This window comes from Microchirus variegatus (genome assembly GCF_963457635.1).
Source record: "Microchirus variegatus genome assembly, chromosome: 7".
Classification (NCBI taxonomy): domain Eukaryota; kingdom Metazoa; phylum Chordata; class Actinopteri; order Pleuronectiformes; family Soleidae; genus Microchirus; species Microchirus variegatus.
The window spans coordinates 29,357,561-29,372,125 of NC_139808.1; the positions used below are offsets into that span (position 1 = coordinate 29,357,561).

At 41.3% G+C, this 14,565-nt stretch overlaps 1 gene segment (V, D, J or C); it reads right to left on the reverse strand.

Annotated features, from left to right (window-relative positions):
- Positions 1-645: 645 nt before the first annotated feature.
- Positions 646-2,347, reverse strand: LOC310929319 (Ig lambda-2 chain C region-like). The segment is given in 3 exons: positions 2,336-2,347; positions 1,942-1,987; positions 646-1,018 (listed from the first exon to the last, which is right to left on the reverse strand).
- Between the last annotated feature and the right edge of the window lie 12,218 nt (positions 2,348-14,565).

Here is a 14,565-nt window from a genome sequence, read left to right on the forward strand (position 1 = left end):
ATTTATGCACTTATTTATTTATGTATTCCTGTATTTATTTATACATGCATTTATTTATGCATTTAGTTATTTATTTATTCCTGTATTTATTTATGCATTTATTTATTTATTTATTTATTAATTCCTGTATTTATTTATTTATTCATGTGTTTATTTATTCCTGTATTTATTTATTTAAGCATTTATTTATTTATTTATTCATTCATTTATTTATTTATTCATGTGTTTATTTATTTATGCATTTATTTAATTATGCATTTATTTATTTATTTATGTATGCATTTATTTATTTGTTTATTGCTGTATTTATTTATCTATTTATGCATTTAGTTATAAATGTATTCCTGTGTTTATTTATTTATTATTACATCAGCTTTGGTCCTCCATATGTTCTTAGGTCTATGAGGTCACACTTGTGTTTTATTTATTAATCTCTGATGTACAGCACATTGTTGCAGCTGCTGTTGTTTTTTAAAGGGCTTTAGAATTTTAGATTTATTTATTCAAATTAAATGTGTGAGAATGGAAACACAGACGCACAAAGACAGTGACTTGTTGCAAAGACGCCGTTTATTTTTTTTATTTTATTTTACAATCAAAATCATTTGAACGTGAGTTAAAAATGAAAGAAAACAGAATGTGCAGCTCCGCCGTGACCTCTGACCTCCCCAGTGCTGCTGAAGCTCTTAGTCTTGGCAGAGGTCGGGGTCCAGGCTCTGAGTGACAGGACTCTGTCCACTCAGACTGGCCTCACAGGTCACTGAGCTGCTCTTCCTCCACTGGTCTGGGGTCAGTCTCAGGGCGCTGCTCCAGCTGTAGAGGCCGCCGCCGCCCTGCGTACGGCCCTGTGTCTCCGCAGAGTAGCTGCTGCTGCTGCTGCCGCCGCCCCCCACCCTCCAGCCCAGGCTCCAGGACGAAGGGAAGCCCCCGCTGGCCACGCACAGCAGCGTGGCACGGCCCTGCTCCAGCTCTTCACTGGAGGGCCGGAGGACGCTCACTGTGGGCCGCACCACGCCCACTGCAGGGGGGGGGAAGGAAAAACACATCATCGTCAGCATCATCATCATCATCATCATCATCATCGTCATCATCATGTGACGACTGCTTTGATATAGTTTCAAAAATATAGAAAGAAACTCAAACAATGTGTGTCACGTTTAAAGCTAATGTGGCTAAGTGTCACATGACAGGACTGACAATAAAAACGCATTATTTACGTTTAATGTGTAACTTAACGTTTAAAGTTTTCACACACACTCACACACACACACACACACACACACACACACACACACACACACACACACACACACACACACACACACACACACACACACACACACACACACACACACACACACTAAATAAATAAATACATACATACATACATAAATAAGTAAGTAAATAAATACATAAATAAGTAAGTAAGTAAATAAATACATACATACATAAATAAGTAAGTAAGTAAATAAATACATAAATAAGTAAGTAAGTAAATAAATACATACATACATAAATAAGTAAGTAAGTAAATAAATACATAAATAAGTAAGTAAATAAATAAGTACATACATACATACATAAATAAGTAAGTAAATAAATACATACATACATAAATAAGTAAGTAAGTAAATAAATAAATAAATAAATACATACATACATACATACATAAGTAAGTAAATAAATAAATAAGTAAATAATTATCCCTTTAAGGTACGACTCATTGTCATGATGGTTATTATAAGGAAAAAAAATGAAATGATAGAAAATGCAAAGAAATAATTTTCCTTTGCTTTTTTCTTGATGTGTACCTTAAAGGGTTAAATAAGTAAATAAATAAATAAGTAAATACATAAATAAATACATACATAAATAAATAAATCAACTTTTCATAGTGTAAAATATGTAAAATATAAATCGTATAAATGTAAAGTTACTTACAGTCAATGTCCAGTTTGGTTCCTCCACCAAAAGTGAACCACAGTGACTCAAAGTCATGAAGAGCTCATACAAAAACCTGCTGCTCACTCAGCTGTTCACTCTGTTATTCACACACACACACACACACACACACACACACACACACACACACACACACACACACACACACACACACACACACACACACACACACACACTTCACACTGTAGTGACTCAGAATCTCTCAAAACATGACTATCATTTAAATAGTTAACAATAAATGACAGTTAAGTGAGTAACTTGCAGCAAAAACATAAAATAATCCAAATTATAAACGATGAAAATCCTTTAACGTTATATTCTGACACGTTTTCCTGTTCCTAATCCAGTGAACCGTGTGTCTCCTGTTCCAGACCTTCACGATCATTTCCATAGAGGAGGAGGAGGAGGAGGAGGAGGAGGAGGAGGAGGCTCTTCCTCCTCTGGACTGAGGAGCTTTAAAGTGGTCCACAGCCTCTCAGATCAGTCACAGACCACAGACACCATGACTCTAGCCGCCGTCGTGCTCGTGTGGACCCTGACCTGCTGCTGCTGCTTCTTCACAGGTTCCTTCACGCTGTTTTCAACACCGTGTTCTGATCAATGATGATGATGATGATGATGATGATGATGATGTTGTGTGTGTGTGTGTGTCAGGATGCAGAGGTCAGGTGACTGTGACTCAGCCTCCTGTGGTGACCACGACTCCGGGATCCAGCGTCACTCTCACCTGTAAAACCAGCTCTGATGTTGGCACCTACAAAGATGGTAGTCCAGCCTTGTCCTGGTACCAGCAGAAACCTGGACTCACTCCAAAGGTTCTCGTCTACAAAGCATCAACTGTGCACTCAGGAACACCAGCTCGGTTCAGTGGCAGTGGAAGCAAATCTGACTTCTCCCTGAGCATCAGTGGAGTTCAGGCTGAAGACACTGCAGTTTACTACTGTTTCAGTGATCATGGTAATGGAGTCTACACACGGTGATTTATGGTCGTACAAAAACCTCCCTCAGTTTGACTGCAGTGAAAATAACTGGTCCACTGAACACAAGAGTCATCAAGCACAAACACAGTCAATCTGATCAATCAGTCCGATGCTCTCAGGCCTTGTTTTTCACTCTCACTGTGTTTTGTGTCTTAATTAAGATGAGAATAAAAATCATGGTTCAGATTAAATTGAACTCATTTTGAGCCAGAGACAAAAAAAAAAACTCTGTAAAGACACAAACAGAGGAGCTCTAATCTGCTCTTAATCCCACCTCGCCCTCTCTCTCACTTTCACACACACAGAGCAGGTGCATCATCCAAATGTGTGTTTGCATGACTTTTCTGCACGGCTGCTCCAACACTTTAAGTTCTCCTGTCACACACACAGTGAATAATATATGTTTCTGTCATTTTTCAGCTTCTTAAATGTGAATATTTTCGCATTTCTGTCATTTTTCAGCTTCTTAAATGTGAATATTTTCATGTTTCTGTCATTTTTCAGCTTCTTAAATGTGAATATTTTAATGTTTCTTTGATTTTTCAGCTTCTTAAATGTGAATATTTTCGCGTTTCTGTAATTTTTCAGCTTCTTAAATGTGAATATTTTCGTGTTTCTGTCATTTTTCAGCTTCTTAAATGTGAATATTTTCGTGTTTCTCTAATTTTTCAGCTTCTTAAATGTGAATATTTTCACGTTCGTGTCATTTTTCAGATTCTTAAATGTGAATATTTTCACGTTTCTGACATTTTTCAGCTTTTTAAATGTGAATATTTTCACGTTTCTGTCATTTTTCAGCTCCTTAAATGTGAATATTTTCACGTTTCTGTCATTTTTCAGCTTCTTAAATGTGAATATTTTCACGTTTCTGTCATTTTTCAGCTTCTTAAATGTGAATATTTTCTTCTCTGAGCAGGGACTTCCTCTCTCCCATGTCCAGACCTTCACAATCATTTCCATAGAGAGGAGGAGGAGGAGGAGGAGGAGGAGGAGGAGGAGGAGGAGGAGGAGGCTCTTCCTCCTCTGGACTGAGGAGCTTTAAAGTGGTCCACAGCCTCTCAGATCAGTCACAGACCACAGACACCATGACTCTAGCCGCCGTCGTGCTCGTGTGGACCCTGACCTGCTGCTGCTGCTGCTTCTTCACAGGTTCCTTCACGCTGTTTTCAACACTGTGTTCTGCCTCTTCTCTCTGATCAATGATGATGATGATGATGATGATGATGTTGTGTGTGTGTGTCAGGATGCAGAGGTCAGGTGACTGTGACTCAGCCTCCTGTGGTGACCACGACTCCGGGATCCAGCGTCACTCTCACCTGTAAAACCAGCTCTAATGTTGCGACCTGTGGTGGCAGCACTCAGTGCATGTTCTGGTACCAGCAGAAACCTGGACTCACTCCAAAGCTTCTCGTCTACAAAGCGTCAACGCTCCACTCAGGAACACCAGCTCGGTTCAGTGGCAGTGGAAGCAAATCTGACTTCTCCCTGAGCATCAGTGGAGTTCAGGCTGAAGACGCTGCAGTTTACTACTGCAAGAGCATCCACGTTATCAGCGGTGCTGATGTCGACACACAGTGATTTATGGTCGTACAAAAACCTCCCTCAGTTTGACTGCAGTGAAAATAACTGGTCCACTGAACACAAGAGTCATCAAGCACAAACACAGTCAATCTAGAGCGGAAATAAACTCGGAATAATTCACTGTTTTTGACATTTATATTCAGAAAAAAGAGAGAAAACAACACAAGCAGAAATAAAAAAAATAAAATATATATATATATATATATATATATATATATATATATATATATATATATATAATCCTCTGCTGTTAGAACATGTGTCTGATGCTCTCAGGCCTCGTTTTTCACTCTCACTGTGTTTTGTGTCTTAATTACGATGAGAATAAAAATCATATTCAGATTAAATTGAACTCATTTTGAGCCAGAGACAAAAAAAAAACTCTGTAAAGACACAAACAGAGGAGCTCTAATCTGCTCTTAATCCCACCTCGCCCTCTCTCTCACTTTCACACACACAGAGCAGGTGCATCATCCAAATGTGTGTTTGCATGACTTTTCTGCACGGCTGCTCCAACACTTTAAGTTCTCCTGTCACACACAGTGAATAATATATGTTTCTGTCATTTTTCAGCTTCTTAAATGTGAATATTTTCACGTTTCTGTCATTTTTCAGCTTCTTAAATGTGAATATTTTCACGTTTCTGTCATTTTTCAGCTTCTTAAATGTGAATATTTTCACATTTCTGTCATTTTTCAGCTTCTTAAATGTGAATATTTTCACGTTTCTGTCATTTTTCAGCTTCTTAAATGTGAATATTTTCTTCTCTGAGCAGGGACCTCCTCTCTCCCATGTCCAGACCTTCACAATCATTTCCATAGAGAGGAGGAGGAGGAGGAGGAGGCTCTTCCTCCTCTGGACTGAGGAGCTTTAAAGTGGTCCACAGCCTCTCAGATCAGTCACAGACCACAGACACCATGACTCTAGCCGCCGTCGTGCTCGTGTGGACCCTGACCTGCTGCTGCTGCTGCTTCACAGGTTCATTCACGCTGTTTTCAACACCGTGTTCTGATCAATGATGATGATGATGATGATGATGATGATGATGATGATGTTCTGTGTGTGTCAGGATGCAGAGGTCAGGTGACTGTGACTCAGCCTCCTGTTGTGACCACGACTCCGGGATCCAGCGTCACTCTCACCTGTAAAACCAGCTCTGATGTTGGCACCTACAAAGATGGTACTCAAGCCTTGTTCTGGTACCAGCAGAAACCTGGACTCACTCCAAAGGTTCTCGTCTACAAAGCGTCAACGCTCTATTCAGGAACACCAGCTCGGTTCAGTGGCAGCGGAAGCAAATCTGACTTCTCCCTGAGCATCAGTGGAGTTCAGGCTGAAGACGCTGCAGTTTACTACTGTTTCAGTGATCATGGTAATGGAGTCTACACACAGTGATTTATGGTCGTACAAAAACCTCCCTCAGTTTGACTGCAGTGAAAATAACTGGTCCACTGAACACAAGAGTCATCAAGCACAAACACAGTCAATCTAGAGCGGAAATAAACTCGGAATAATTCACTGTTTTTGACATTTATATTCAGAAAAAAAAGAGAGAAAACAACACAAGCAGAAATAAAAAAAAGTCTCCTTTGTGGTGTTGTTCAAATATCTAATCCTCTGCTGTTAGAAAACATGTGTCTGATGCTCTCAGGCCTCGTTTTTCACTCTCACTGTGTTTTGTGTCTTAATTAAGATGAGAATAAAAATCATATTCAGATTAAATTGAACTCATTTTGAGCCAGAGACAAAAAAAAACTCTGTAAAGACACAAACAGAGGAGCTCTAATCTGCTCTTAATCCCACCTCGCCCTCTCTCTCACTTTCACACACACAGAGCAGGTGCATCATCCAAATGTGTGTTTGCATGACTTTTCTGCACGGCTGCTCCAACACTTTAAGTTCTCCTGTCACACACAGTGAATAATATATGTTTCTGTCATTTTTCAGCTTCTTAAATGTGAATATTTTCACGTTTCTGTCATTTTTCAGCTTCTTAAATGTGAATATTTTCACGTTTCTGTCATTTTTCAGCTTCTTAAATGTGAATATTTTCACATTTCTGTCATTTTTCAGCTTCTTAAATGTGAATATTTTCACGTTTCTGTCATTTTTCAGCTTCTTAAATGTGAATATTTTCTTCTCTGAGCAGGGACCTCCTCTCTCCCATGTCCAGACCTTCACAATCATTTCCATAGAGAGGAGGAGGAGGAGGAGGAGGCTCTTCCTCCTCTGGACTGAGGAGCTTTAAAGTGGTCCACAGCCTCTCAGATCAGTCACAGACCACAGACACCATGACTCTAGCCGCCGTCGTGCTCGTGTGGACCCTGACCTGCTGCTGCTGCTGCTTCACAGGTTCATTCACGCTGTTTTCAACACCGTGTTCTGATCAATGATGATGATGATGATGATGATGATGATGATGATGATGTTCTGTGTGTGTCAGGATGCAGAGGTCAGGTGACTGTGACTCAGCCTCCTGTTGTGACCACGACTCCGGGATCCAGCGTCACTCTCACCTGTAAAACCAGCTCTGATGTTGGCACCTACAAAGATGGTACTCAAGCCTTGTTCTGGTACCAGCAGAAACCTGGACTCACTCCAAAGGTTCTCGTCTACAAAGCGTCAACGCTCTATTCAGGAACACCAGCTCGGTTCAGTGGCAGCGGAAGCAAATCTGACTTCTCCCTGAGCATCAGTGGAGTTCAGGCTGAAGACGCTGCAGTTTACTACTGTTTCAGTGATCATGGTAATGGAGTCTACACACAGTGATTTATGGTCGTACAAAAACCTCCCTCAGTTTGACTGCAGTGAAAATAACTGGTCCACTGAACACAAGAGTCATCAAGCACAAACACAGTCAATCTAGAGCGGAAATAAACTCGGAATAATTCACTGTTTTTGACATTTATATTCAGAAAAAAAAGAGAGAAAACAACACAAGCAGAAATAAAAAAAAGTCTCCTTTGTGGTGTTGTTCAAATATCTAATCCTCTGCTGTTAGAAAACATGTGTCTGATGCTCTCAGGCCTCGTTTTTCACTCTCACTGTGTTTTGTGTCTTAATTAAGATGAGAATAAAAATCATATTCAGATTAAATTGAACTCATTTTGAGCCAGAGACAAAAAAAAACTCTGTAAAGACACAAACAGAGGAGCTCTAATCTGCTCTTAATCCCACCTCGCCCTCTCTCTCACTTTCACACACACAGAGCAGGTGCATCATCCAAATGTGTGTTTGCATGACTTTTCTGCACGGCTGCTCCAACACTTTAAGTTCTCCTGTCACACACAGTGAATAATATATGTTTCTGTCATTTTTCAGCTTCTTAAATGTGAATATTTTCACGTTTCTGTCATTTTTCAGCTTCTTAAATGTGAATATTTTCACGTTTCTGTCATTTTTCAGCTTCTTAAATGTGAATATTTTCACATTTCTGTCATTTTTCAGCTTCTTAAATGTGAATATTTTCACGTTTCTGTCATTTTTCTGCCTCTTAAATGTGAATATTTTCATGTTTCTGTCATTTTTCAGCTTCTTAAATGTGAATATTTTCACGTTTCTGTCATTTTTCAGCCTCTTAAATGTGAATATTTTCACATTTCTGTCATTTTTCAGCTTCTTAAATGTGAATATTTTCATGTTTCTGTCATTTTTCAGCTTCTTAAATGTGAATATTTTCATGTTTCTGTCATTTTTCAGCTTCTTAAATGTGAATATTTTCACGTTTCTGTCATTTTTCAGCTTCTTAAATGTGAATATTTTCGTGTTTCTGTCATTTTTCAGCTTCTTAAATGTGAATATTTTCGTGTTTCTGTCATTTTTCAGCTTCTTAAATGTGAATATTTTCACGTTTCTGTCATTTTTCAGCTTCTTAAATGTGAATATTTTCACGTTTCTGTCATTTTTCAGCTTCTTAAATGTGAATATTTTCTTCTCTGAGCAGGGACCTCCTCTCTCCCATGTCCAGACCTTCACAATCATTTCCATAGAGAGGAGGAGGAGGAGGAGGAGGCTCTTCCTCCTCTGGACTGAGGAGCTTTAAAGTGGTCCACAGCCTCTCAGATCAGTCACAGACCACAGACACCATGACTCTAGCCGCCGTCGTGCTCGTGTGGACCCTGACCTGCTGCTGCTGCTGCTTCACAGGTTCATTCACGCTGTTTTCAACACCGTGTTCTGATCAATGATGATGATGATGATGATGATGATGATGATGATGATGATGATGTTCTGTGTGTGTCAGGATGCAGAGGTCAGGTGACTGTGACTCAGCCTCCTGTGGTGACCACGACTCCGGGATCCAGCGTCACTCTCACCTGTAAAACCAGCTCTAATGTTGCGACCTTCAAAGATGGTAGTCCAGCCTTGTCCTGGTACCAGCAGAAACCTGGACTCACTCCAAAGGTTCTCGTCTACAAAGCATCAACGCTCTATTCAGGAACACCAGCTCGGTTCAGTGGCAGCGGAAGCAAATCTGACTTCTCCCTGAGCATCAGTGGAGTTCAGGCTGAAGACGCTGCAGTTTACTACTGTTTCAGTGATCATGGTAATGGAGTACTCACACAGTGATTTATGCTCATACAAAAACCTCCCTCAGTTTGACTGCAGTGACAATAACTGGTCCACTGAACACAAGAGTCATCAAGCACAAACACAGTCAATCTGATCAATCAGTCCGATGCTCTCAGGCCTCGTTTTTCACTCTCACTGTGTTTTGTGTCTTAATTAAGATGAGAATAAAAATCATATTCAGATTAAATTGAACTCATTTTGAGCCAGAGACAAAACAAAAAACTCTGTAAAGACACAAACAGAGGAGCTCTAATCTGCTCTTAATCCCACCTCGCCCTCTCTCTCACTTTCACACACACAGAGCAGGTGCATCATCCAAATGTGTGTTTGCATGACTTTTCTGCACGGCTGCTCCAACACTTTAAGTTCTCCTGTCACACACACAGTGAATAATATATGTTTCTGTCATTTTTCAGCTTCTTAAATGTGAATATTTTCACGTTTCTGTCATTTTTCAGCCCTTACCCTAACCCTAACCCTTAGGGGTTAGGGTAAGGGGTAGGGTCCTATGTTCCCCACTTTGTGGAAGCCTGGGTGTAGAGCTCCAGGGTAAAGGGTTGGGGTTAGGGGTTAGGGGTTAGGGGTTAGGGGTTAGGGTAAGGGTAAGGGGTAGGGTCCTATGTTCCCCGGGTCCTTATGGGTGAACAGCGGGGAACAGAGAACCCTTTTTTAGAGAAAGGGTCCTATGTTCTTGGTTTGTGGAAGCCTGGGTGTAGAGCTCCAGGGTAAAGGGTTAGGGTTAGGGTTAGGGTAGGGTAGGGTAGGGTAGGGTAGGGTAGGGTAGGGTTAGGGGTTAAGGGTTAGGGGTTAGGGGTTAGGGGTTAGGGTAAGCCTGTGGTTAGGGTTAGGGTTAGGGTTAGGGTTAGGGTTAGGGTTAGGGTTAACCCTAACCTAACCCCAAGCCTGTGGATCCAGATCCTTTCCGCCCTCTTTCTCTGCCCACATGTCCAGTGGTCGTCATGCTCTAAGCCGGAGATGATGAGATGAGCGGGGGAATGTAATTGGAAGTGTTGGACCAAGGGTGTCTGGAGCCTGCCCTCCCCGATGTTGTAGAGGTGTTGGGTTAGACGGGTGAGTATAGAATGTTTTGTTTCTCCGATGTAATGTTTCTTGCAGGTTTGACAGGTGATGATATATACTATGTTCGTGAAGTTGTATGAGAAAGTGCCTAGTGTTGGGTATGATGTGTTGGTGTATGAGTTGTGTATGAATTTCCTGTTTATGTAGTGTTGTGTGTGTTTTATGTGTGGTTGGGGTGTATGATCTGAAAAGCGTGACTGTGTGAGTAGACTTTGGAGGTTCCGGTTTTTCCTGTAGGCTGAGATGGGTCGATGGTTCAAAAATGCTGGCTGATGTTGTAAAAGGTGCTTGAAGTTCTGTTTTATGCTGTGATGAAGTCCAAGGGTCTTGTGGGAGAAGGTAGCTATAAACGGGATTAGTCGGGGTGAGTCCGTCAGGGTGTTGTCAGTCCTTGATGTCTGGTCCAGAGGGGTAGGACTGCCTCCAGGTCCTGTGTGGGTAGGGTAAGGATGAGGAAAAGGTAAGGGGGTAGGTTTGGGGAGAGGTGTGGGGGTAGGTTTAGGTAAGAGTGTATGGGTAGGTTTAGGTAAAGGTATAGGGGTAGGCTTAGGAAAGGGTAGGGGGGTAGGTTTAGGGAAGGGTAAGGGGGTAGGATTAGGGGCGGGGTGGGGGAGAGGGTCGGGAACAATACCCCCCTCCCCCACTTCCGTCCCAGGATCCAGGTGAGGGTAAGGGTGGGGGAGGGGGTTGGGAAACAAACCCCCCTCCCCACCCCCGCGCCAGGGTCAGAAGGACCCTGGTCAGCGTGGGGGGTAGGTAGGTTGGGGTCAGGTCGTGTAGGAGGAGGCAGTCCGGGGTGGATGACCTGGGGTGGGTGGATTGAGCGAGCAGGAGCGAGACTGGCCAAGGTAGAGGTCTTGATGGAGTGGAGGAATCGTTTTGAATAACCTCTACGCCGGAGACTGTGAAAGAGTGTACTGGTAGCTTGGTGGAGGTCTGTGGGGTTGGAACAGATGCAGATTATTTGTGATTTGATTATACCTTTAACCCTAACCCTTTAACCCTAACCCTAGCGGGGAACATAGAACCCTTTTTTAGAGAAAGGGTCCTATGTTCCCCACTTTGTGGAAGCCTGGCTGTAGAGCTCCAGGGTAAAGGGTTAGGGTAAGGGTAAGGGTAAGGGTTAGGGGTTAGGGGTTAGGGGTTAGGGTAGGGGTTAGGGGTTAGGGTAGGGGTTAGGGGTTAGGGTAAGGGTTAGGGGTTAGGGGTTAGGGTAAGGGTTAGGGTAAGGGTTAGGGGTTAGGGGTAGGGTTAGGGTAAGGGGTAGGGTCCTATGTTCCCCGTGTCCTTTTTGGTGAACAGCGGAGAACATAGAACCCTTTTTTAGAGAAAGGGTCCTATGTTCCCCGGGTCCTATGTTCACCGATCGGGGAGCATCTGACCTTTTTTTTTTTAAAAAAAGGGTCCTATGTTCCCCACTTTGTGGAACCTGGGTGTAGAGCTCCAGGGTAAAGGGTAAGGGTAAGGGTAAGGGGTAAGGTGTTAGGGGTAGGGTCCTATGTTCCCCGGGTCCTATGTTCCCCGATCGGAGAGCATCGGACCTTTTTTTAAAAAAAAGGGTCCTGTTCCCCACTTTGTGGAACCTGGGTGTAGAGCTCCAGGGCAAAGGGTTAGGGGTTAGGGGTTAGGGGTTAGGGTAAGGGGTAGGGTCCTATGTTCCCCGGGTCGTATGTTCCCCGGGTCCTATGTTCCCCGATCGGGGAGCAACGGACCTTTTTTTAAAAAAAAAAAAAGGGTCCTATATATAGATATATACATATACACATATATATATATATATATATACATACATATATATATATATACATATATACATATGTATATATATATGTATATATATATATGTATATGTATATATGTATATGTATATTAGGGAATAGTTCCTAAAGAAAAAAAAAAGTTTGTATTTTAATGACCACATTAAAAGTGCAGAATTAATTATTTATTTATATATATATAAACTATATAACTATTTCCCTAATCTATTCATTCTGTTTGTTTGGTCCAGAAAATGTTGCTCAGTGTTCCCTAAACTTAGAAAAGCTCATCCTCAAATGTCTTTTGTCCACAAACCAAAATGTATTTTTAAATTTGTCACAAGGAGCAAAAAAACCAGGAAATACACACTTAAGAAGCTGCAAAATAAGACCTTGTTTTAATTCTAAGTGATTTAGGATGCAAAACTCAGAATTGAAGGTGGTGAACTTAAATGTAGTTTATAAATATATTTCAGCACAATCTAATAGTAACAAAATGGACTCTAACTCGTACTACAGAGTGAAGGAGTCTTTATGAGCAGAGGTGGAAAGTAATGAATTACATTTACTCATGTTACTGTAGGTTTTTTGTGTTACTACTGAAGTATTTGTACTGTGCTTTGCTATGTGAAGTTTCATCTGTTACTGAGTAAATTTTTGGCATAAAAATTAAATAATGTACAGTAACAATAAGCTCTCTGAAATGTTACACCGTAGGTTTGTGCTGTGTAAGGCTACATTTAAAGAAACACTAACGCACCATAAGGTTAAATTAAATGTGAATTATTTTTTATTACATTTTTTAAATAAAAAAAAAAATCTCAATCTGGAGTATTGGGGCCACATTGAGGAAAACTTTTTATTTAAAAAAAAAAAAACAGACTGAGAATTTGTCTTAATTTACGAGTCTATAAAGTTCGAAAACTAACCAACAGTAGGCGGCAGCAGTACGCCGTTACGTCTACCTTTTTAAAAACCTCACAAAGAAGAATTCTCTGACGTGCTTGGAACATCCATGGTCACCACCCGGTGCATACTTGGTAAAATGGGCGGAGCGAGAACACTTCCGGGTATGAGAACCGTGCTCGCGTTCTTGAGAATTGGAACAGAACTTGGACTGAGGCTGATGACGTTTTTAACAAGTACGCACAAGCTGGAGGCGCCGTGGACGCTGGAGGCGCCCTGTGGACGCTGGAGGAGGCGCCCTGTGGACGCTGGAGGAGGCGCCCTGTGGACGCTGGAGGCGCGCTGGAGGAGGAGGTGCCCCTGGACGCTGTCTTGCAGTGCCGGACAAAATATTCCTTTCTCACAATGACTTTTGTGCGAAAGCCACAGTGATAATGACTGCTTTGCACACAGCCAAGGTGGCATTTGTAGACACTGTACCCTAAAAGACAAAAGTGATTCAGAAGTTTCAAGAAACAAAACAATCTATACATTTTTTTTAATCTGTCTGAGAGGTTCAAAGAACAATCATTATCACATTAACCCATTAAGGCCTGAAGCGCCTGGAAAAAATGCCTCTAAAACCCAAGGTTCAATGCTGACTGAATGAGTGATTTCTCTGCCTCTGGAGCAGATACAGGAACACATTTCAAAAGCTATTTGAGAACTCACACCTGTGGCTTTCCTGTGAAATCTAGTTTTAGATACAAAAATTTAAAATTAAAGTGAATAACTATTTTCAATTAAAAAAACAGTAAGAAAATAAAGTAATATCAACTTGTGTCAGCGCCTTTATTTAGTCCTGTATTATTACATTACTGTATTTTGCCCTGGGACGACAATACAAGACTTCCATAGATGTTGATCCATTTGAGAGAGGTAAGTTTGATTTGTATTCCAGATGAGCTGTCATGATCCAGTTTACATACTATACATCCATGTCATGTCTGTCTTGACTGCGGATGATGGCGACCTCTGCTGGTGACATCAGATGCTAACTTATTTCGGCAGGGTAAACGTTATCTACAATATCCATTCACACACTCAGCTAAAATAATAATTATAGCCTAAAACAACCAGCTGTTATAGTTTCACCTTTCACAAAAATAAATGTACTACATTACAGTGTATAAAGAGAATGGTTATATAATCTGTATGAAAATAAATTGGCACGCTTTTATTTTGAAGTGTTTACACTTCACTTCCGCTTCCGGTCTGTCAGTCGGTCCAATTGCAGTTGTAAAACACACTTTTTTTTTCAAAACACTACACAATTCTCTGCATTTGGCACACTTTTCATGAAGAAAATAAAGGAAAACACTGTCGTTCCACATTCTAAAGTTAATTTCCCTACTGTGCAATGTGACTCATCACATGGGAAAACACCTGTCACACAGGTTTACAATCTGCAATCACTGTAATCCCTCTTATTCTTCTCTTTCTTTATTTCCGTCTCTCTTTCTTCACCTGGTCACGCGCCAAACGCCTCACGGACGCGTTTCCGCGTTCTTTTCTCTGTTTTGCAATTGCGGAAAAAGCAGCATCGACTCGCACTGCGGCAGTGTTGACGTTTATAGATTATATTTGAAGGGGGAAAAAGTTCAAACTCTGAACTCTGCGTCTGTCTGTCTGTGCGCGTGAGCGTGTTTCTGACAGCGCCTCGCGCACATCTCTGTGCTCGCGCGACA